Genomic DNA, 21,203 nt, shown 5'->3' with positions numbered 1-21,203 from the left:
GGGCTACTCTTCATTGCGGTACGCGGGCTTCTCATTGTGGTGGCTTCTCTTGTTGCAGAGCAAGGGCTCTAGGCACGCAGGCTTCAGTAGTTGCGGCATGTAGGCTCAGTAGTTGCGGCGTGTGGGCTTCAGTAGTTGTGGCACGAGGGCTCAGTAGTTGTGGCTCTTGGGCTCTATAGTGCAGGCTCAGCAGTTGTGGAGCATGGGCTTAGTTGCTCTGCGGCATGTGGGATCCTTCCGGACCAGGGCTTGAACCTGTGTCCCCTGCATTGGCAGGTGGATTCTTAGCTACTTTGCCACCAGGGAAGCCCTGAAAAGGTTAGGTTTTTAAAACAGCTTTATTGAGGTTTAATTGACATAAACTATACATATTTACACTTACACAGGTGTGCATATATTAGGCTGTTTGAAGTCCCACTGCTTACTGATGCTCTGTTCAGTCTTTTTCTTTCTTTTTGTAAAATAAATTTGTTTATTTTATTTATTTTTGGTTGCGTAGGGTCTTTGTTGCTGCGCACGGGCTTTTCTCTAGTTGCAGCGAGCTGGGGCTGCTCTTCACTGCAGTGTGCAGGCTTCTCATTGTGGTGGCTTCTCTTGTTGCGGAGCACAGGCTCTAGGTGTGCGGGCTTCAGTAGTTGTGGCGCGTGGGCTTAGTTACTCCGCAGCATGTGGGATCTTCCCAGGCCAGGGCTCAAACCCATGTTGCCCGCTGGCAGGCAGATTCTTAACCACTGCACTGCCAGGGAAGCCCCTCTCTTTCATTTTGAATGCTTTCTATTGCTATATCTTTAAGTTTGCCAGTCTTTCTTTTGTAGCATCTAATGTGCTGTTAATACATGTATTTTTTTCATCTTCCAGGTTTCATATCTAGAAGTTTGATTTGGGTCTTTTAAAAATTTTTTCATTTTTTTATTGAAGTATAATTGACTAACAGTGTTGTGATAGTTTCAGGTGTGATTTGGGCTTTTTAAATGTATCTCAGGTCTCCTGAGCATACTCAGCCTTGCCTCAAACTTCTCAAACACTTTGCAGTACAGTTGTAATTGTTTTAATGCCCTGGTCTACTAATTCTCCCATCCATCTCATTTCTGAGTTGGTGTCAACTGATTGATTTTCTTCCTCATTATGGGTTGTCTTTTCCTGTTTCTTTGCTTGTTTGGTAATTTTTGTTTGGATGCCAGACATTATGAATTTTACTTTGGATGCTGGGTATCTTTATATTCCTATAAATATTCTTGCGCTTTGTTCTGGAACATGGTTAAGTTCCTTAGACATGGTTTGTTCATTTCAGATCTTGCTTTTAAGCTTTGTTAGGTGGGATCAGAGCAGCATTTAGTCTAGGGCTAATTATTTCCCACTACTGAGCCAAAACCCTTCTGAGTACTTACTCTACCCAATAGTCCTTTAATTCTGAGGTTTTCCACTCTGGCTGTTGGGAATAGGCACTCTTCTTGGCCCTGTGTGAGCCTCATGGATTATTCTTTTTATTCTTTTGAGTAGTTCTTTATTCGATACCTCAAGTATTTTCTTCAGAGGCATGTGCTGATCAGTACTATGCTGAATACACAAAGAGGAGATCTCTGGAGTTCTCTTTCTGTGCAGCTCTCTCTTTTCTGGTATCCTGCCCTACAAACTCTAGCTGCCCTGGCTTCCTTGGCCTAAGTTTGCCTCCTAAACTTGGGGAGATTGCCTGACTTTCACTGGGTTCTCTCTCCCTGTGCTGCCAGTTGGAAACTCTCTCCAGGCAATAAACCGGGACAGTTGTAGGATTTACTTCGTTCGTTTCCTATCTCTCAGGGATCGTTGTACTCTGTTGCTTGGTGTCCAGTGTCTTGAAGACTGTTGCTTTGTATGTTCGTTTTTAGTTGTTCATAATGACAGGGTAAATCTGATTCATGTCACCCCACCTTGGCTGGAAGCAGAAGTCTAGATTTTTTAAAAAAGAAAAGTAGAGGAATTGGTTATATTTCCTTTTTTAAAGAAAACATTAGTACACATTTACATATTGTCATTTACCCCTAATCTATTTCGTTTCTTCTTGAAGCTGTTAGGGCTTTTTTTTTTTTTTTTAATTGAAATATAGTTAATGTACAATGTTATGTTAGTTTCAGGTATACTACATAATGATTTGATATTTGCACGCATTATGAAATGATCACCAGGGTAAGTCTAGTAACCATCTTTCCCCATACAAAGTTATTACAATATTATTGACCATATTCCTTATGCTGTATATTACATCCCTATGACTGGAGGTTTGTACCTGTTAATCCCTGTCACCTATTTCACCCACCCCCCACCCCATCCCTTCTGGCAACCAGAGTGTACTGCCTGTGTTTTTTTCTAGGAGTTGTATGGTTTCAGGTCTTACATTTAAGTCTTTAATCCATTTTTGAGTTTATTTTTGTATGTGGTGTGAGAAAGTGGTCCAGTTTGATTCTTTTGCATGTAGCTGCATGATTTTTCCAACACCATTTATTGAAGAGGCTGTCTTTTCCCTATTGCATATTCTTGTCTCCTTTGTTGTGGATTAATTGATTGTATAAATGTAGGCTTATTTCTGGGCGCTCTATTCTGTTCCATTTATCTGTGTCCCTGTTTTGGGGCCAGTACCATACTCTTTTGATTACTGTAGCTTTGTAATGTAGTTTGAAATCAGGGAACATGATAACCCTCAGCTTTGTTGTTTCTTCTGCAAATTGCTTTGGCTTGTTGTGGCTTTTAAACTTTTAAGTTTGGGTTTTATGTTCATGGAAGCATTCTGTAAATAGAATAATAATAATGCTTTTAGAAACCAGAATATCAAATTTTATGTTTTCATATAGCCACTGTTCATTTCAGTGTTCATGATAGAGTGCTTAGTCTGCCTACTCATTGAAATCTGATGATTCTAGCCAGAATTTTCCAAAGCAGGATTTTTTTTTTTGAGTTCACTATTCTTTATAAAATATATTATTTAAAAAGTATTCGTTCTAATAAGAACGAATACTTTTTCAGAGAAAAGTATACTTTTCTCTTTGAAAAGTATAATTTAGGAAATATCTCATTCTTGGACTGTCTTAGACTTCCATCTTGCTGAGATGTAGTAAGTATTTGTGTGTGTGTGTTCCTTTTGAAGCACTTCTTACAGAATTTTTATTGTTTCCTAGTCATTTTCAGCTCGATGCCTTTTAGATTTTGAACATCTGGCGCTTTCATATGCCATATATTGATCCTCCTAAACTGAATTAGGGTTTTATATAACTGATGAACTATCATTTTGAGTCCTTGCTGGTGTTCTGCTTGCTTGGCAATGGGTCAGTTTCCATGGCATTGCCATTTTTGTACAGTATTGTTAGTGGAGCAGAGAGGTTGGGGGTGGGCATGCAGGCCCCTCACCCTGCTAAAGCGGGGTAGAAGCTGGAGTAGCTGAGCTTTTATTTAGTTTTGCATTTTAAGTTTCTAGATCATTTTTAAAGTAAGAGTTGTATTGCTGTAAAAAAGTTTTGAAACCACACTTTCTATCTTATTAAGAACAAGTAGCAGTAGCAAAGTGAAAGTGTTGATACCAGTGATTTGAAGTTTAAGTTCTGCAGACTTTAATGCAGTTAAGACAAAGCTAATAATCATTAGGCATTCTATAAGCATGCAACTTTTGCCTCAATTAGACACATTCATTGGTGGACTGTGTTTAATTGTGAAGGAAAAAACCAATTTAAGAACATGTATGAAATTGGAATTATGCCCTGGAAAAAGTAAGATGAGATGTAATTAGGTGTTTTTTAGTTTTAGCTTTTCAGGAACGTAATTCCCCTCTGACACATCTATTGTCTTGCTTTTTACACATTGCACTTTTGTACATACTTTTAGGAACTCGTGTGAGAAAACGATGGACTCCTTTTACTTATGGTGGTCTAAGAACACTAATTTTTCTCTCTGTTACAGGATTTTACACTTATATAGTTTTCCTAAACATTAATGAGTTTGCTTTTTTGCTTATGAATAATTTGAACATGTAGAAAACAATAGAAATATTAATGAGTCCTGTATGTCTGGCAACCAGGTTTAATAATTGTAAGATTTTTTTTTTACTTACTTATTGTATTTTTTAATTTCTGGCTGCATTGGGTCTTCGTTGCCACGTGCAGGCTTTCTCTAGCTGCAGCGAATGGGGGCTACTCTTTGTTGCGGTGCACGGGCTTCTCATTGCGGTGGCTTCTCTTGTTGCGGAGCACAGGCTCTAGGCGCGCAGGCTTCAGTAGTTGTGGCACGTGGGCTCAGTAGTTGTGGCGCACGGGCTTAGTTGCTCCACAGCATGTGGGATCTTCCTGGACCAGGGCTCGAACCTGTGTCCCCTGCATTGGTAGGCTGATTCTTAACCAGTGGGCCACCAGGGAAGTCCCTATAATTGTAAGATTTTTGTCATCTTTGCTTTAGCCAAAAAAAACTTTTTGAAAACTTTTTTGGCTTTAGCCAAAAAACTTTTTTGGCTAAAGTTTAGTAAATTTGCTTTTCCACATTACAGAAAATGAAGTTGCATATTAGACTTATTTATTGAATACTTACTATATCCAGTAGTCATAAAATGTCTCGTCTGGTGTACGTGAGTGCTGTGTGATAAAGTATGCCTGTGCTCTGACGGCCTGGGGGCATGGTGGGATGAGGTGAGGTGGTTGAAATTGGATGGGAGGGCTTTCCCGAGGTGATCCTTAGGTAGGTCTTGAAGGGCATATGAAGGGAAGCTCTCCAGGCTGAGGGATCCATATGTTTAGATCCTGTGGGTAGAGAGGATGTGACATTTTTGAGGAAGTTTGATATAATTGAGGCTTGGGGAAGCAATCAGGAAAGTGGTGGAAGGTGAGACTATAGAGGTAGGCATATGACAGATCACAAGGGCCTTGTGTGCCAAGCTAAGGAGCTTATTTTATTTTTAAATAATAGCTTTACTAAGATACAATTCACGCACCATAAAATTCACTCTCTTTTAAGTGTACAGTTTGGCAGTTTTTAGTATATTCACAGAGTTGTACATCCGTTACCACTGTCTAATTTCGTTTTCATCACCCCCAAAGAAACCCTCTACTCAACTAGCAGTCATCCTCCATTTGGAATTTATTTTAAATGTTGTTTAAATGTTTTTATTTATTTTTTGGCCACGTCGTGTGGCTTGTGGGATCTCAGTTCCCTGACCAGGGTTTGAATCTGGGCCACAGCAGTGAAAGTGCGGAGTCCTAACCGCTAGGCCACCAGGGGACTCCCTATTTTATTTATTTATTTATTTATTTTTGTACATAATTTTAGGAACTCGTGTGAGAAAACGATGGACTCCTTTTACTTATGGTGGTCTAAGAACACTAATTTTTCTCTCTGTTACAGGATTTTACACTTACATAGTTTTCCTAAACATTAATGAGTTTGCTTTTTTGCTTATGAATAATTTGAACATGTAGAAAACAATAGAAATATTAATGAGTCCTGTATGTCTGGCAACCAGGTTTAATAATTGTAAGATTTTTTTTTTACTTATTGTATTTTTTAATTTCTGGCTGCGTTGGGTCTTCGTTGCTGCACGCAGGCTTTCTCTAGTTGTGGCGAGCAGGGGCTATTCTTCGTTGCAGTGCGCGGGCTTCTCATTGCAGTGGCTTCTCTTGTTGCAGAGCACGGGCCCTAGGCGCATGGGCTTCAGTAGTTGTGGCTCTAGACCTCAGGCTCAATAGTTGTGGCACACGGGTTTAGTTGCTCCGTGGCATGTGGGATCTTCCTGGACCAGGGCTCGAACCCGTGTCCCGTGCATTGGCAAGCGGATTCTTAACCACTGCACCCCCAGGGAAGGCGCCTATTATATTTTAATTAAAGTGTAGTTGATTTACAATATTGTGTTAGTTTCAGGTGTACAGCATAGTGATTCAGTATTTTTGCACGTTATACTACATTGTGAGTTGTTACAAGATAATGGTTATAATGCTTTTTGCTCTCAGTAACTCCTTGTTGCTTATCTATTTTATATATAGTATTTTGTATCTGTTAATTCCATACCTCTAATTTTTCCCTCCCCCCTTCCCTCTCCCCTTTGGTAACCATGAGTTTGTTTTCTATTTCTGTGAGTCTGTCTCTGTTTTTTTTTTTTTTGCGGTACGCGGGCCTCTCACTGTTGTGGCCTCTCCCGTTGCGGAGCACAGGCTCCGGACGCGCAGGCTCAGCGGCCATGGCTTACAGGCTCAGCCTCTCCGCGGCATGTGGGATCTTCCCAGACCGGGGCATGAACCCGTGTCCCCTGCATCGGCAGGCGGACTCTCAACCACTGCGCCACCAGGGAAGCCCTCTGTTTTTCATATACATTCATTTGTATTGTTTTTTCGATTCCATATGTAAGTGATATTATAGTGTGTCTTTCTCTGTCTGATTTATTTCACTAAGCATAATATTATCTAGGTCCATCAAGTTGCCGCAAATGGCAGTATTTCATAGTTTATGGCTGAGTAATATTCCTGTGTGTGTGTGTGTGAGAGAGAGAGAGAGAGTTTGACATCTTCTTAATCATATTGTCTGTTGATGGGCAGTTGGGTTGCTTCCAAGTGTTGACTATTGTTAATAGTGCTTCTAGGAACACTGGATGCATATATATATATTTTTTTTCATGTATCTTTTTGAATCAGTGTTTTCTGTGCTTTTGGAGATATACCCTGGAGTGGAATTGCTGAATCATGTGGTGGTTCTATTTTTAGTTTTTCAAGGACCCTCCATACTGTTTTCCATAGTGGCTGCACCAATTTACATTCCCACCAACAGTGCGCCAGGGTTCCCTTTTCTCTCTACCCTCTCCAGCATTTGTTGTTTGTAGACTTTTTGTTGATCATTCTGACAGTGAGGAGTTACCTTACCTCACTGTGGTTTTGATTTGCATTTCTTTAATAATTAGTGATGTTGAGCATCTTTTCGTGTGCCTGTTGGCCATCTGTATGTCTTCTTTGGAAAAATGTCTATTCAGGTCTTCTGCCCATTTTTTGCTTGGGTTGTTTGGTTTTCTTTGATACTGAGTTGTATGAGATGTTTGTATATTTTGGATATTAACCCCTTGTTGGTCACATCACTTGCAGATATTTTCTCCCATTCTGTAGGTTCTTGTTTCGTTTTTTCAATGGTTCCCTTTGCTCTGCAAAATTAAGTGATTTTTTTTTTTTTTTTTTTTTTTTTGCTGTATGCGGGCCTCTCACTGTTGTGACCTCTCCCGTTGCGGAGCACAGGCTCTGGACGCACAGACTCAGCGGCCATGGCTCACGGGCCCAGCCACTCCGCGAAATGTGGGATCTTCCCGGACCGGGGCGCGAACCCGTATCCCCTGCATCAGCAGGCGGACTCTCAACCACTGCGCCACCAGGGAAGCCCTAAGTGATTTTTAATAACCATTTGTCAGTGATTCCCATTGCTGTGCAAAATTAAACGAGCTTTAATAACCGTTTAAGACTTATGTCTCTTAAAAATAACACATTAATGTTTGTGTTACGGAAGCAATAGTGTAATATTTTTGTGAAATACTACCTGCCATACTGACCATGTGTTTTAAAGCTACACTGCCCCACTTAGGAGAGTCATTGCTCTTCATTGAGCAAGGCTGGAGAGTTTTAAGCCACAGAGTGCTGTGAATGTGATTGCAGTTTGGAAAGACCATTGGGTGTGATGAGGAGAGCTTGTGGGAATGAATTAACGGAAGGTAGAGAAGACCACTTATTTATTTAGAAACTTGTAAATGAGCATGTACTATGTGCCAGACACCTTTGTAGGCACTGTGAACAGACTAGACATACCAGCCCCCATGGAGTCAAGTTCTGGTGAGGGGATACCGTGGGGGTAGGAGGGAAATGAGGTTGTGTTGGAAAGCTCTAAAGCGGTTACAGTAGACAGACTGTAATGATAGATTTAATGTGGTGTACAGGGAGGCGTCAACAGCTCCTAGGATTTTGGCTTAAGTGACTTGGTGATTGGTGGTGCCATCCCCTGAATAGGGGATGTAGCGTTTTGAGGTTGAGATACCTGCACATAATAATTCAGGCAACATTTATGGAGAATTATCATGGACTCTTCTCCCATCTCTCCTCTAAGCTGCGTCCACCTCGTCTGTCTTTCTGTTGTACCTTGTTACTTACTTCTGTCGTAGTACTTCTCTATCTTTAGGTAAGTATTAGCTTCTACGTCTTCACCACTGCCCATTGAGGGTGGGAACTGCCTATATCATTTTCGTATCCCTGCCTACAGACCATCTCTGCTAGCTTGGAGAATATGATTGCTTCTTACTTGCCTCCACTGCAGCTGTCCTCCTATAAGCCATCATCATCTATAACTTTAATTACTGAGGTTGCCTTCTAGTAAGTCTTCTGCTTCCACATGTTAAAATGTAAGTCAGTATGTTTCTCTACTGCTAAGAACCTCACAGTGGCCCGTGTTTCATTTAGGGTAAAAGTGAAAGACTTCACAACGGCCTTACAAGACCTACTTAGTCTAGTTCTTGTATTACTTTTATGACTTTTATCTCCTTTCCTTCTTACAAATCTTTGCATAAGTGTTACCTTCTCAATGAGGCCTGTCTTGACCTACCTACCTATCCATCTGTAAGTATGTTATCCCTAAAATACAGACAGTCTAGCGTCATACTGTATTCTTTCAACTATGTGATATTCTGGAAAAAGCAAAACTACATAGACAGTAAAAAGATCAGTGGTTGCCAGAGGTTAGAGGAGGAGGAGGAATGATTAGGCAGAACACAGAGGATTTTTAGGGCAGGGAAAATACTCTAGGATACCATAGTAATGGATACACGTCATTATACGTTTGTCCAGACTCATAGAGTGTACACCACCAAAAGTGAACCCTAGTGTGCTATGGACTTTGTGTGATTATGATGTGTCAACATAGGTTCGTCAGTGGTAACAAATGTCCCACTCTGGTGGGGATGTTGATAATGGGAGAAGCTATTCATGTGTAGGGGCAGAAAGTATATGGGAAATCTCTGTAATTTCCTCTTGATTTTGCTGTAAACTTAGAACTGCTCTAAAACAATTAAGTCTTTAAATATAAAAAACAACAATAACAACAAAAAATCTAACCACAGGTAGCACAATTAAATAAAATTAATATTTGTTCCTTAGTATAATTAAATCTCCAGTTGTCTCTTTTTAAATAGTTGTTTAGATCAGCATTCAAACATGATGCACATGTTGCATTAAAAAAATAGGTTTATTGGGACTTCCCTGGTGGCGCAGTGGTTAGGAATCCTCCTGCCAGTGCAGGGGACATGGGTTCGAGCCCTGGTCTGGGAAGATCCCACATGCCACGGAGCAACCAAGCCCATGTGCCCATGAGCCACAACTACTGAAGCCCACGTGCCACAGCTATTGAAGTGCGAGTGCCTAGAGCCTGTGCTCTACAACAAGAGAAGCCGCCGCGATGAGAAGCCTGCGCACCGCAACGAAGAGTAAGCCCCTGCTTGCAGCAACGAAGACCAAACACAGCAAAAATAAATAAATAAATAAATTTATTTTTTAAAAAAAGATTTATTGGGACTTCCCTCGTGGTCCAGTGGTTAAGACTCCGAGTTCCCAATGCAGGGGGCCCAGGTTCGATCCCTGGTCGGGGAACTAGATTCCACGTGCATGCCACAACTGAGAAGTCCACATGCCACAACTAAGGGCCTGCACTCTGTAACTAAGATCCCAAGTGCTGCAACTAAGACCTGGTACAGCCAAAATAAATTGATAAATAAAATATTAAAAAGTAGCTTTATTGAGGTATAATTGACATTCAATAAATGTCATATTTAAAGTGTACAGTTTGATTAGTTTTTTTTAAAATAAATTTATTTATTTTTGGCTGCATTGGGTCTTCGTTGCTGCGTGCAGACTTTCTCTAGTTGCGGTGAGTGGGGGCTACTCTTCATTGTGGTGTGCGGGCTTCTCATTGCAGTAGCTTCTCGTTGCGGCACACGGGCTCTAGGCACGCGGACTTAAGTAGTTGTGGGCTCTAGAGCACAGGCTCAGTAGTTGTGGCGCACGGGCTTAGTTGCTCCGTGGCATGTGGGATCTTCCCGGATCAGGGCTCGAACCTGTGTCCTCTGCATTGGCAGGCGGATTCTTAACCACTGCACCACCAGGGAAGTCCCAGTTTGATTAGTTTTGACATATGTATACACCTGTGAAATTATCACCACAATCAAGATACTGAATATACTCATCACCCCCCACCGCCAGATTTCCTCATGCCTCTTTGTGACTCCTCCTACCTTCCTCTCCTCCCCCAAGCAACCGCTGATTTGCTTTCTGTCACTGTAGGTTAGTTTGCATTTTCTAGAGTTTTATATAAATGGAATCTTAAATTATGTACTATCTTGTCTGGCTTCTTTCAGCATAATTAATTTGAGACTCATCCACATTGTTGCATGTGTCATTTGATTATTCTTTTTTATTGCTCAGTAGTATTACCTTGTATGGATACACCAGAAATTTTTTTATTCATTCACCTCTTGATGGACATTTGAGTTATTTCCATTGTTTGGCTATGACAAATAAAGCTGCTGTGAAAGATATTTGTGTACAGGTCTGTGTGTGAACATATATTTCCTTCTCTTGTGGGTAAATGCTCAGGAATGGAATCATATAGTAGTTGTATACTTAATTTTTTTAAGAAACTGCAGACTTTCCCAAAGTGGTTTTATAATTTTACCTTCTTACCAGCCGTGTATGAGAGTTCCAGTTGCTCCACAACCTTACTAACACGTGCCATGGTCAGTCTTTTCAATTTTAGACATTCTAATATGTGTGTAGTGGTACCATATTGTGGTTTTTTTTGTTTTTTTTTGCGGTACGCGGGCCTCTCACTGCTGTGGCCTCTCCCGTTGCGGAGCACAGGCTCCGGACGCGCAGGCTCAGCGGCCATGGCTCACGGGCCCAGCCGCTCCGTGGCATGTGGGATCCTCCCGGACCGGGCCGCGAACCCGTGTCCCCTGCATCGGCAGGCGGACTCTCAACCACTGCGCCACCGGGGAAGCCCCATATTGTGGTTTTAACTTACATTTGCCTACTGACAAATGATATTGAACACTTAAAAAATATGCTTATTTGTCATCCCCATGGCTGCTTATAAAGGTTCACTTCACTGTCCTGGCTCCATGGCCTGGAAGCTCTCTCAAACAGGAAGCTGGGACAGCAGTAGGGCTGATCTCCTTTGTTTCCCTTTTTTCTTTTTTTTTGGACTGTGTGGGCTCTTCATTGCGGGCTTCTCTCTAGTTACGCCAAGCGGGCTTCTAGGCTTCTCTCTCCTTGTGGTGCACAGGTTTAGTTGCCCCGCAGCATGTGGGATCTTAATTCTCCCACCAGAGATCCAACCCGCGTCTCCTGCATTGGAAGGTGGATTCTTAACCACTGGACCACCAGGGAAGTCCCTTGTTTCTCATCTTTCAAGGATCACTGATGTGCGTTGTCTGGAAGACCATTGTTTCTTATATTTTGTTTGTTTGTCTGGATTTTTCAGGGAGGAGGGTAAATCTGGTCTCTGCTACCATCTTGGCCAAAAACACACACATAAATCTTAATTTGTAGATTTTCCCGTCTTTGTTTTTGATTTTCCTTGTAATTTAGTTGTAGAAAACCACTAGATTGGTTGAGTTTCCCTCATTCTGGATTTTCTGATTGCATCCCTGTACTGTTTTTTTTTTTTAAACTAGGCCATTAAAATTTTTTTTTTTAAACAATAGTTTTCTTGATGACTGTAGACATGTAAGGCTGATTGGTAGTATTCAGAAATATCAGAGTAATGGTTTCCTGATTGGTGTGTAGTCTTCAATAATTATAAGGAGTTATTTGTATGTATCTGCTGTCAAACCAGTAAGACTGCATTTATGCATCCGTCATTTTCGGGATTGTTGGTAACCTGGGCATATTTTCCCCAGATGACCTTGCCTCCTTGTGTCACTAGGCCCAACTCGCTCACGTTCACCTCAATGACAGTACCTTTGGTAATAACACCCAAAGTTGTATATAGTGGGGATGAGGGATTCTTCTTCACACCAAGTATTGGCAGGCAGAAGGTGGCTTTCAGTTCAGGATGTGTTACGTGGGCCTTCTTAAAACGTAATCCCATTGGCCTAATATGAATCTTTCATATTTAGGTGGTTTTCGAGTAAAGCCATCTCTAACAAAGCAAACTTTAGTAACCATCCTCTTCCAAGCTTTCTTCTTTCTCTTTCCTGTTCGAATAACTTTTAATACTTCTGTTTCTCCCTGGGCACGAACTCTGGGCAGTGGGACTTCCCATTTTCCCGCTTTCTCTTTTCGTTTTTGTTTGATCATATTGGAAAGTACTTTAGCTCGAGACTGTCCCTCTCTGTCCAGTAGATATGCAGGTACTGCTCCTTGTGGAGTCTTTTCATCGTTCTTCTGTTTGGTGTTTCTTTTTTCGTGCATCTTAATAGTCTTTTTCATTTGTATTTTCTCAGCATGGCGGTTTATGGTAGAGCTTAGCTTTCCGACCAGTCATTTTTTTTTGCCTTCTTTGAACGTTCATGAGCCTCTAGATCTTACTTCTTTCTCTTTTTCTCATGGTAATCCAAACGATATCCATACCGCTTACGGTGTAACTCGATATATTCATTTTGTGGCATGCTGACGGCGGCCGAGCCACCGGATGCAGCCGCCGGGGCGCGAAGAAGCTCTCAATTTTCTGGTCTTAGAGACCCACCCCCTGTACTGTTTTTAACATGTTCCTTTATCCTTTATGTTTTCTATAAACTGGTGGTTAAATTTAGAGGATTGATCAATTTCTGATTAAAATTATTTTGGGCAAGAATAATTCAGAGGAGATATTTTGCCCATCCTATTTAAATGAAAACCTCCATTGCACTCCAGTCCCGCTTATCCTGGTATACTGTTTCTTATTTTCATAGTACCTACTAACGTAATATAAATGTACGTATTTGTTTAATATCTGTTCTAAAACTTAACCTCCATAAAGGCACAGGTTTTTGTTTATGCTGTATTCCCAGAGTCTGGAACACTGTTCAGCACATAGTTGGCACAAAGTAAAAATCTTTTGAACGAGTAAATGCATGAAATACAAAGGCACAGAACTGGTGAGCTCTCATCCCCTCGTTACCATTCACAGAAAAGTAACGTTTTCTTCGGATAGAATAATTGTGCTTAACAACACTATTAAAGACAATGTAAAATCTTCTGGAACTGGGGCAGTTAGGAACTCTAGAGGTGGACTTTGGAGGAGGGCTGTGTAACCAGCTCTACTTCTTCCTCTGAGGATAACCCTCCTTCTGGTAGCTACCAGAGATTTATTGGCTCTTTAAAATCCGAGCTCAGAGTCGCGCAGCCTTTTTCAGGGGATCAAGAAAGTGTTCCTCTGCTCAGAGTGAGACTGCTACTCTGCCAGCCTAGAGGCTTCAACAGAAGTTGAAAGGAAGCCCCAGAACTTCAGATGTTCCTGGCGAGGTCCTCACCCCACCTTCCCCTCCCTCAGCACTTCTAGCTTCTCTGTCGCTCTCTGCCATTGGTATTGATCTCGTTATGTGCTTTTTAATTTTCTTTTTCTTTTTGGCCCTGCAGTGTGGCTTGTGGGATCTCAGTTCCCTGACCAGGGATCGAACCTGGGCCATGGTGTGAAAGCCTGGAATCCTAACCACTAGGCCACCAGGGAAGTCCCATATGTTCTTTTTTCTTGGTTATCAGTCACCAAGAAGGCCAGGATTCCTGGGTCATCCCCTTCTTCTATAGGCTTTAATCTCTAAGACACTGTACATTTTTTTTCTGATCGCATCTCGCACCCCGGACCTTCTCTTGACACTTCTACATGGAGCCTTCTGAAACTCAGGGTACACCAGCAGAATCCCCCTAATCCTCAATTTCTTTTGTGAATGTTCCTCACGTTCTTGTTCTTACTGCAAATTCGTTGTCTCCTGATGGCACTATTTTCCCTGCAGCCCTCTCACGTGGTACTTGCCTTTTCCCCTACATTCCTCATATCACTGTGCTTGGAAGTGGGATGTCTTCCTTGTTCTGTATTGCCACTCCTGTACCATTTTTTTCTCTTCCATAAAAACACCCACAGTGAATATGATGTCATCAGATTATACCACTCACTACCGCTTTTTGAAGCTTCTCCAAAGGTCGCTGTGGAGGATTGAACCCCTTATTACGGAGTCACTCTGTATCTCTTGTAATGCTTCTTACCTCATATCAATATAGTTACGCCAGTTTCTTTTTGTTAGTGTTTGCGTAGTGACTTTTCATCTTTGTGCTTTCAGTCTTTCTTTATTCTTATGTTTTAGGTATGTCTGTACACATTTTTATCCAAATCTTAAAAGGAAGTTTTTGCTTTTATGTAGGACATTTAGTACCATTTACAGCTTCTTTTAAGTATTTGCTCATATATTTGTAGTTAGATCTACTGATTGAAAGCTTTCTATTTATTTGACCCACCTGTTCTGTTTCTTTCTTGTTCCTTTGATCTTCTTTTGCATTTAGTGTTTATTATTATTCTACCCTGTCTCCTTAGCTTGGTAGTTATATGCTCTTTTTCAAAATACTGTTCTCTTAATGGTTTTATTTTGGTTTGCAAATTTTTTTTATTGTGGTAAAATACACAGAAAATTTACCATCTTTAATCATTTTTAAGTGCACAGTTCGGGGTATTAAATACATTCATGATGTTGTGCAACCATCACCGCCCTCCATCTCCAGAACTCTTTTCATCTTGTAAAATTGAAACTCTATACCCATTAAATACGCTCCATTCCCTCCTCTCCCAGCCCCTGGCACCCACCCTCCTACCTTCTGTCTCTCTGAATTTGACTGCTCTAAGTACCTCATATAAATGGAATCATACAGTTGTTTTTTTTTTTTTAATTCCTTTGGCATAATGTCCTCAAGATTCATCCATGTTGTAGTATATGTCAGAATTTCCTTCCTTTTTAAGGCTGTTTAAAGAACAGTTTTGCCAGATACAAGATTTTTTGGTTGATGGTTTTTTCCTTTTAGCACTTTGAATATATTGACTTACTGTCTTCTGGCCTCCAAAGTTTCTGATGAGAAATCTGCTTATAATCTTATTGAGGATCCTTAGAATGCGACGAGTCATTTCTCTCTTGCTTTCAAGATTCTGTCTTTGACTCTCACAAAGTTTGATTGTTTCTGCTGTACAGCAGAGTGATTCAGTTATACATATATATATGTTCTTTTCCATATTGTTTTCCATTATGATTTATCACAGGATATTCAGCATAGTTCTCTGTGCTGTACGGTAGGACTTTATTGTTTATCCATTCTGTATATAATAGTTTGCATCTGCTAATCCCAACCTCCCACTCCATCCAACGCCCCCTGCCCCGCCCCGCAACCACAAGTCTGTTCTCTAGGTCTGTGAGTCTGTTTATGTTTGTAGATATGTTCTACACATGTGTTGTATTTTAGATTCCACATATAAGTGATATCATATGGTATTTATCTTTCTCTTTCTGACTTACTTTGCTTGGTATGATAATCTCTAGGTCTGTCTGTGTTACTGCAAATGACATTATTCCATTCTTTTTTATGGCTGAGTAATATTCCACTCATACATATACATCTTTTTTTTTTTTTTTTTTTGTGGTACGCGGGCCTCTCACTGTTGTGGGCTCTCCCGTTGCGGAGCACAGGCTCCTGACGCGCAGGCTCAGCGGCCACGGCTCACAGGCCCAGCCGCTCCACAGCATGTGGGATCCTCCTGGACCAGGGCACGAATCCATGTCCCCTGCATCGGCAGGCGGACTCTCAACCACTGCGCCACTAGGGAAGCCCTATACTACATCTTTTTTATCCATTCATTTGTCGATAGACATTTAGGTTGATTCCATGTCTTGACTACTATGAATATGCTGCTATGAACGTAGGAGTGCATGTATAAAAGCTGAAGTTGAAATTAACGCAATTTACGTTCCAACCCTTTTTCTGGAAGTTGCAAGCCTTCAGTAGACCCCAGAGTTACTCAGTAGTTACATCAACAGATTCTGCCAGTGCAGTTGTTGTCTAGGTGGGGAGACAGATTTCGGGTGTTTCTTATTCCACCATTTTCCCAGAATCTTCTCCTTTAGAGATTATAATTTACATCTTGATTTATCAGCCTGATGTAAACTAGGTGCTTTTACCCCTTAAAGGGCAGTGCAAGGAGCATAGAACCCTTCAGTTACCCTTTGTGCTCCCTGTGTGCCTTGTTGTTTTATATTTTGTCTTACATGTTTTAATTCCTATAAGAAACAATTATCTTACACAATTATTTCATTAGGATTTATTTGCATGTTTACCCTTTTTGTTGCCCTTCGTTCCTTTGTGCCCCTCATAATTTTCTATCTGGGTTTATTTTTCTTCTGCTTGCAGAATATCCTGTGATATTTCTTCTGGGGTAAGCCTGCTATTGATAAATCTATCTGAAAATGTTTTTATGTCAGGTTTATTCTTTTTTTTTTTTTTTTTGCGGTACGCGGGCCTCTCACTGTTGTGGCCTCTCCCGTTGTGGAGCACAGGCTCCGGATGCGCAGGCTCAGCGGCCATGGCTCACGGGCCTAGCTGCTCCGCGGCATGTGGGATCTTCCCAGACCGGGGCACGAACCCGTATCCCCTGCATCGGCAGGCGGACTCTCGACCACTGCGCCACCAGGGAAGCCCATACGTCAGGTTTATTCTTAAAGGTTAGTTTTACTGGGTATAGAATTCTAGGCCACAGTTATATTCTTTGAGCACTTCAGAAGTATTTCATTGTGTTTTGTTTTTTAATATCTTTATTGGAGTATAATTGCTTTACAATGGTGTGTTAGTTTCTGCTTTATAACAAAGTGAATCAGCTATACATGTACATATATTGTCTTCTTTTCTTTTTTAGTAAAGTAGTATTGTAACCTGCCTGTATTTTTTTTCAGGTGGTTTAAAATTTTATTCTCTTTGTCTTTGTTTCAACTATTTTATTGTGATGTCCCTAGGTATGAATTTTTTTTTTTTAAGTTTGTTTAGGATTCTTAGGGCTTCTTGAACCTGTGGCTTGCTGTCTTTTCATTAATTTTAGGAACTTCTCAGTCACTGTTCAGTTATTGCATCTGTTCCATTCCTTTTTGAAACTTCAATTTCGTATATGTTCTGTATCTCTGTCTCTTAGCCTCTAGTCTGTGTTTTTCAAGTTTTAATATCTTTGGGCTTCATTTGACTTATTTTATTCTAAGTTGTCTTTCTCTATCTGCTTTTAAATCCATCCATTGAGTTCCTAGTTTCAGTTTGTATAGTCTTTTTTTAGTTTTAGAGCTTTCATTTGGTTCTTTTTTTATAGTTCCTAGTTCTCTGCTAAAATTGTATGTCTTGTCTTTTATCTCCTGGAACATTGTAAGTATAGTTATTTTAAAATCTGGTAACTCTTAATATGTGGAATGCTTGTGGATGTTTCCATTTTATATTTCTTCTGTCTTTTGTTTGTGTTGTATTGTTTCCTCATATGCCTGGTCATTTTTTATCACGTTTTATATCAAACTTGCAATTTGCAAAATTGGTTATAAAAAATTTCTGAGGCCTAGGATATCTTCTTCTAGAGAGGATTTATTTACACTAGTACTCTGGAATCACCTTAGTCCAATTTCAGATGACCCAGTTGAAATGATTCAAAGCTGAACTGCAGTCCCTTTGAGGGTCTGTTTACTTCAGTTTCATCCTTAACTCCTAGGGTATATATAGCCTTTTGGAGTGTCAACCAAGAAACGGGCATTCACTAGCTGCTGTCCTTTTCTCCTCTCCCCAGTGGCGGTACTTGTGGAGTCCAGTGTCTTTGCCCTAACTCCAGAAGCCTGTCAGATACATTACTGCATCTCTTAATGGTCCCCTGTGAAATTGGCAAACATCCTTGAGGGGAAGAGTGACCTCAGTAGCTGGACATCCCTTCCTAAGCTTCAGTCTCTCCTGCATTCTGGCCTTATCTTATCAGTTGTCTGATTCCTTCAAGCAGATGTTTTAAATATTTTGTTCAGGTTCTCAGGGAGGGGTCTGAGTTACTAGTCTATTACTAGAACAGAAGTAGCTTCTACCTTTCTGTCACTTAGTACAGTACAGTGTCTGTAGTCTTTTACGATTTCAGTATCCCTGAAGATAGTTGATCCCAGAGCAACTGTGAATGACTGGACAACAGTTAAACAACAGTGACCCCGGTCCTTAAATACCTTGGCTTCTTAGTTCCTTGACCTCTCTCCCAGGTATCCTGTTCTCTACCCTACCTTGTATACCCATTCCCTTGAATTACCATTATCTGAAACACCCCTGTCATCTTAATTTCAAACTTAGCACTCTGACTGCTTCTTCCTGAACTTTCTAGCTCGCACCTTCCACCATCCCGTTTCCTGCCGTCTTCAGCCCCATCGTGACCTTCAGTTCATTGATCCTACCACCTCTTCCCCTGAGCATTCTCATGTTTTTGTTCACTTTGAGTTCCACAGTCAGTTGTTATAATACATCCTCTGCTCCTATTACCTTGTTTTCCTCTAGTTTCATCTATAGTCTTGGCTAAGCCCCCACCTGTGTCTTAGCCTGGATTCTCCAGAAAAGAGCGTAAGACAAAGCTTATATTGCTAATACTTTATGTGAAGTTAGAGTGAGGGGGGAAAGAAGAAAGTTAGGCAGAGAAGGAGAGAAAGCATATACAAAGCGAGTGGTATGTTATCAAGCTGGCCACAGTTTCACAAGAACCTTAGCTGGTTGCTAGGCAATGCTGGAAACCTCCAGAGAATCATGGCACCTCTCAGAACACTCCCAGGGGGCAGGTGTGTGGGGAGGACAGCTGAGAAATGTGTTGGCTCCTTCCTGTTTCCTGTCTCTTAATGGTCAGAGTTGCCCCACAGGGTCTTAACTATTCCGTGCTTTCGGATTTGTTACTTGGGCTCTCCAGGTACCTGCTGGAGAAGCAGCTGAATTTGGGCATTGGAGCTGCTGTGGCTTCTGCCACAGTGGGCAAAACAAAGCCCGCCAAAGCCCGACCCTCACCCCTGGGGGGAGGAAGGGACAGCTGGCGGTGTTAGGAAAGGACACACGGGTCATGGGCTGGGGCTCTGTGATCATGTGAAGCTTGCGAGCTTTGGCTAGGCCTGCTGGGGCAGCTCTAGCTGGGAGGTAGAGCAGCAGGCGAGTCTGGGTGGATTTGGAGGGGGCGCATGAACTGCATCTGTTCTGGCCTGTTTAATCCAGCCTCTTGCTTATTTTTTGCTTTGGTCAGTATAGCTGAAATGTGGCTGGAGAAACCCTACTGACTAGTCTCACTTTAGAGTCATGATCACCAAAATCAAGTAGGCCTGTTACTGGTTATATTCTGTTTTCTCACTCCAGGTACTCTCCTGGACAGTATTTAAATATCTCACTTTAAACCTTGAATTCTTCCTTCCCCATCCTTCCTTTATTTCACTGGGGAAAAAACTGAAGCAATTGGAAGAAAACTTCCACAGGCTCCTACTGGCATATGGCACCTTCCCACTTCTGTGCCTGACCCTCTGCCTCATCTTCTGTGTTTATGCTCCTGGCTGAGGCCACCGTCTTTTCATGTGCATTCGACCCCGTCACCTTCTACCTGCTCAAAGACATCACTCCAGTAATTCATCCTTTATTTGCATCATCAAATTTTTCTTCTCTATTGTATCATTCTCAGTAGCATATAAAATGCTGTTATTTCTCCCTTGTTTTTTTAAAAAATGCCTCTCATAATTAATTGTCTGTATTCTCTTCTTCCCTGTTCCCTTACTCTTTCTTGAACACACCCCATTTAGGCCCCGCTCCTCTAAAATTGCTCATAACATCACTGGTGCCTTCCATGTTGCTAAATGCCGTGGTCACTTTGCAGTCCTCACCTTATTTGACCTGTTTAGAGACCCTGTAGGTTACTCCTCTTTGAAGCCTGATTAGGCAGGGTTCTCCAGAGAAGCAGAATCAATAGGAGATACATCTCTGTCTATGTCTATATCTGTATCTGTGTGATTTATTTATTTTGTCTGTTGTCTGACTCCTCCAACTAGAAGGTAAGCTTTGTGAGGTGAGGGCTTTTCAATCTTGTTGCCTTTCATACCCCCAGCTTCTGAGATAGTGCCTGGTACAAATTTGTCTCTCAGTAACAGCTTTCTTTTTGTTTAAAAACATGGACAGAAACTCTTCCCAGGAAGTTTACAAAATACAGGTTTCTAGCCTGGAGTTCTCAGCAGTGAATACCTTTATTGGCTTATAGATGCCTTTTGTATATGTCTTTTCTTAGATAGGTCTTCGATAGTTAACTATGGATGAGCTGACGTAATTCTGAAGGCACATTACCAGCTTTCTCACCTCCTTTCTTTCTAGCTCCGTGTGTGTGTGCCCACAAGCCTCAGGGTCAAAAAACCAAAACATAAAGCAGAAGCAATATTTTAGCGAGTTCAGTGAAGACTTTAAGAATGGCCCACATCAGAAAGAAAAAAGAACCAGCACTCTTGAAGCCCTTTACAAACATGATCTTATTTAATCCTTAAAACAATCCTGCAGCACAAATTGTATCACCCCCATTGTACAGACGATGAAACTGAGATTTAGAGAGCTTAAGCAGCTTGCCTGAGGTCTCAGTTGGTGAGTGGCAGAACCCAACTTGGGGTAACTTGATCTAGATCCTATATTCTTGACTGTTAGTACATTATATGCTGCCTTCTAGATATAGAGATGTCATCTTGTTTTGTGGCATGCAGGAACTTGGAAACCTTGGGCAGGCTGTTTGTCGCCTTTCAGCCATAATGGTGATAAATATTCAAGGTGCTTAGAATACAAAGCAACCGTTCAAAGTCAGGAATCCTCTCTAATATCAGCGCAGCAATAACTGAACCTCAAGCCTTTCTCAGCTTTAGCCTCCCCAGATCTTCTTGGGTCAGTCTACATGTTAGGTTCCTGGATCTGAGGTCCATACCTTGTCCAGGAGATTAGAAGGGTAATGGTGACTGCCATCACGAAAGAGCTGGCCCTTTCTGGCTCAGGTTATCAAATCAGCGCTACCTACCACTGGAGTATTCCATGAGGAATTATAGGAGTCCCCTTCTGCCTCAAAGGAAAGTGTAACAAACCACTCAAACTTCATGGCCTTAGATAACAACTCTTATTTCATGGTTCTTGCTAAGCTGGATAGCTGTTCTGCTGGGCTTACTTGGGGTGTCTCATGTGGTGGCTGTC

At 41.4% G+C, this 21,203-nt stretch overlaps 1 protein-coding gene and 1 pseudogene across 2 annotated transcripts in view; one reads left to right on the top strand and one right to left on the bottom strand.

The window, feature by feature from the left end:
• The window catches only part of RCOR1 (REST corepressor 1), a 119,654-nt gene that overhangs the window by 11,295 nt on the left and 87,156 nt on the right, over positions 1 to 21,203 (top strand). The window lies entirely within an intron of this gene.
• LOC137217358 (ribosome biogenesis protein NSA2 homolog pseudogene) lies at positions 11,719 to 12,699 on the bottom strand (annotated as a pseudogene).

This window comes from Pseudorca crassidens, chromosome 1 (assembly GCF_039906515.1).
Source record: "Pseudorca crassidens isolate mPseCra1 chromosome 1, mPseCra1.hap1, whole genome shotgun sequence".
NCBI classification, from domain to species: domain Eukaryota; kingdom Metazoa; phylum Chordata; class Mammalia; order Artiodactyla; family Delphinidae; genus Pseudorca; species Pseudorca crassidens.
Note: the sequence above shows the minus strand (reverse complement) of the source record. Positions and strands in the feature narration are given on the sequence as shown.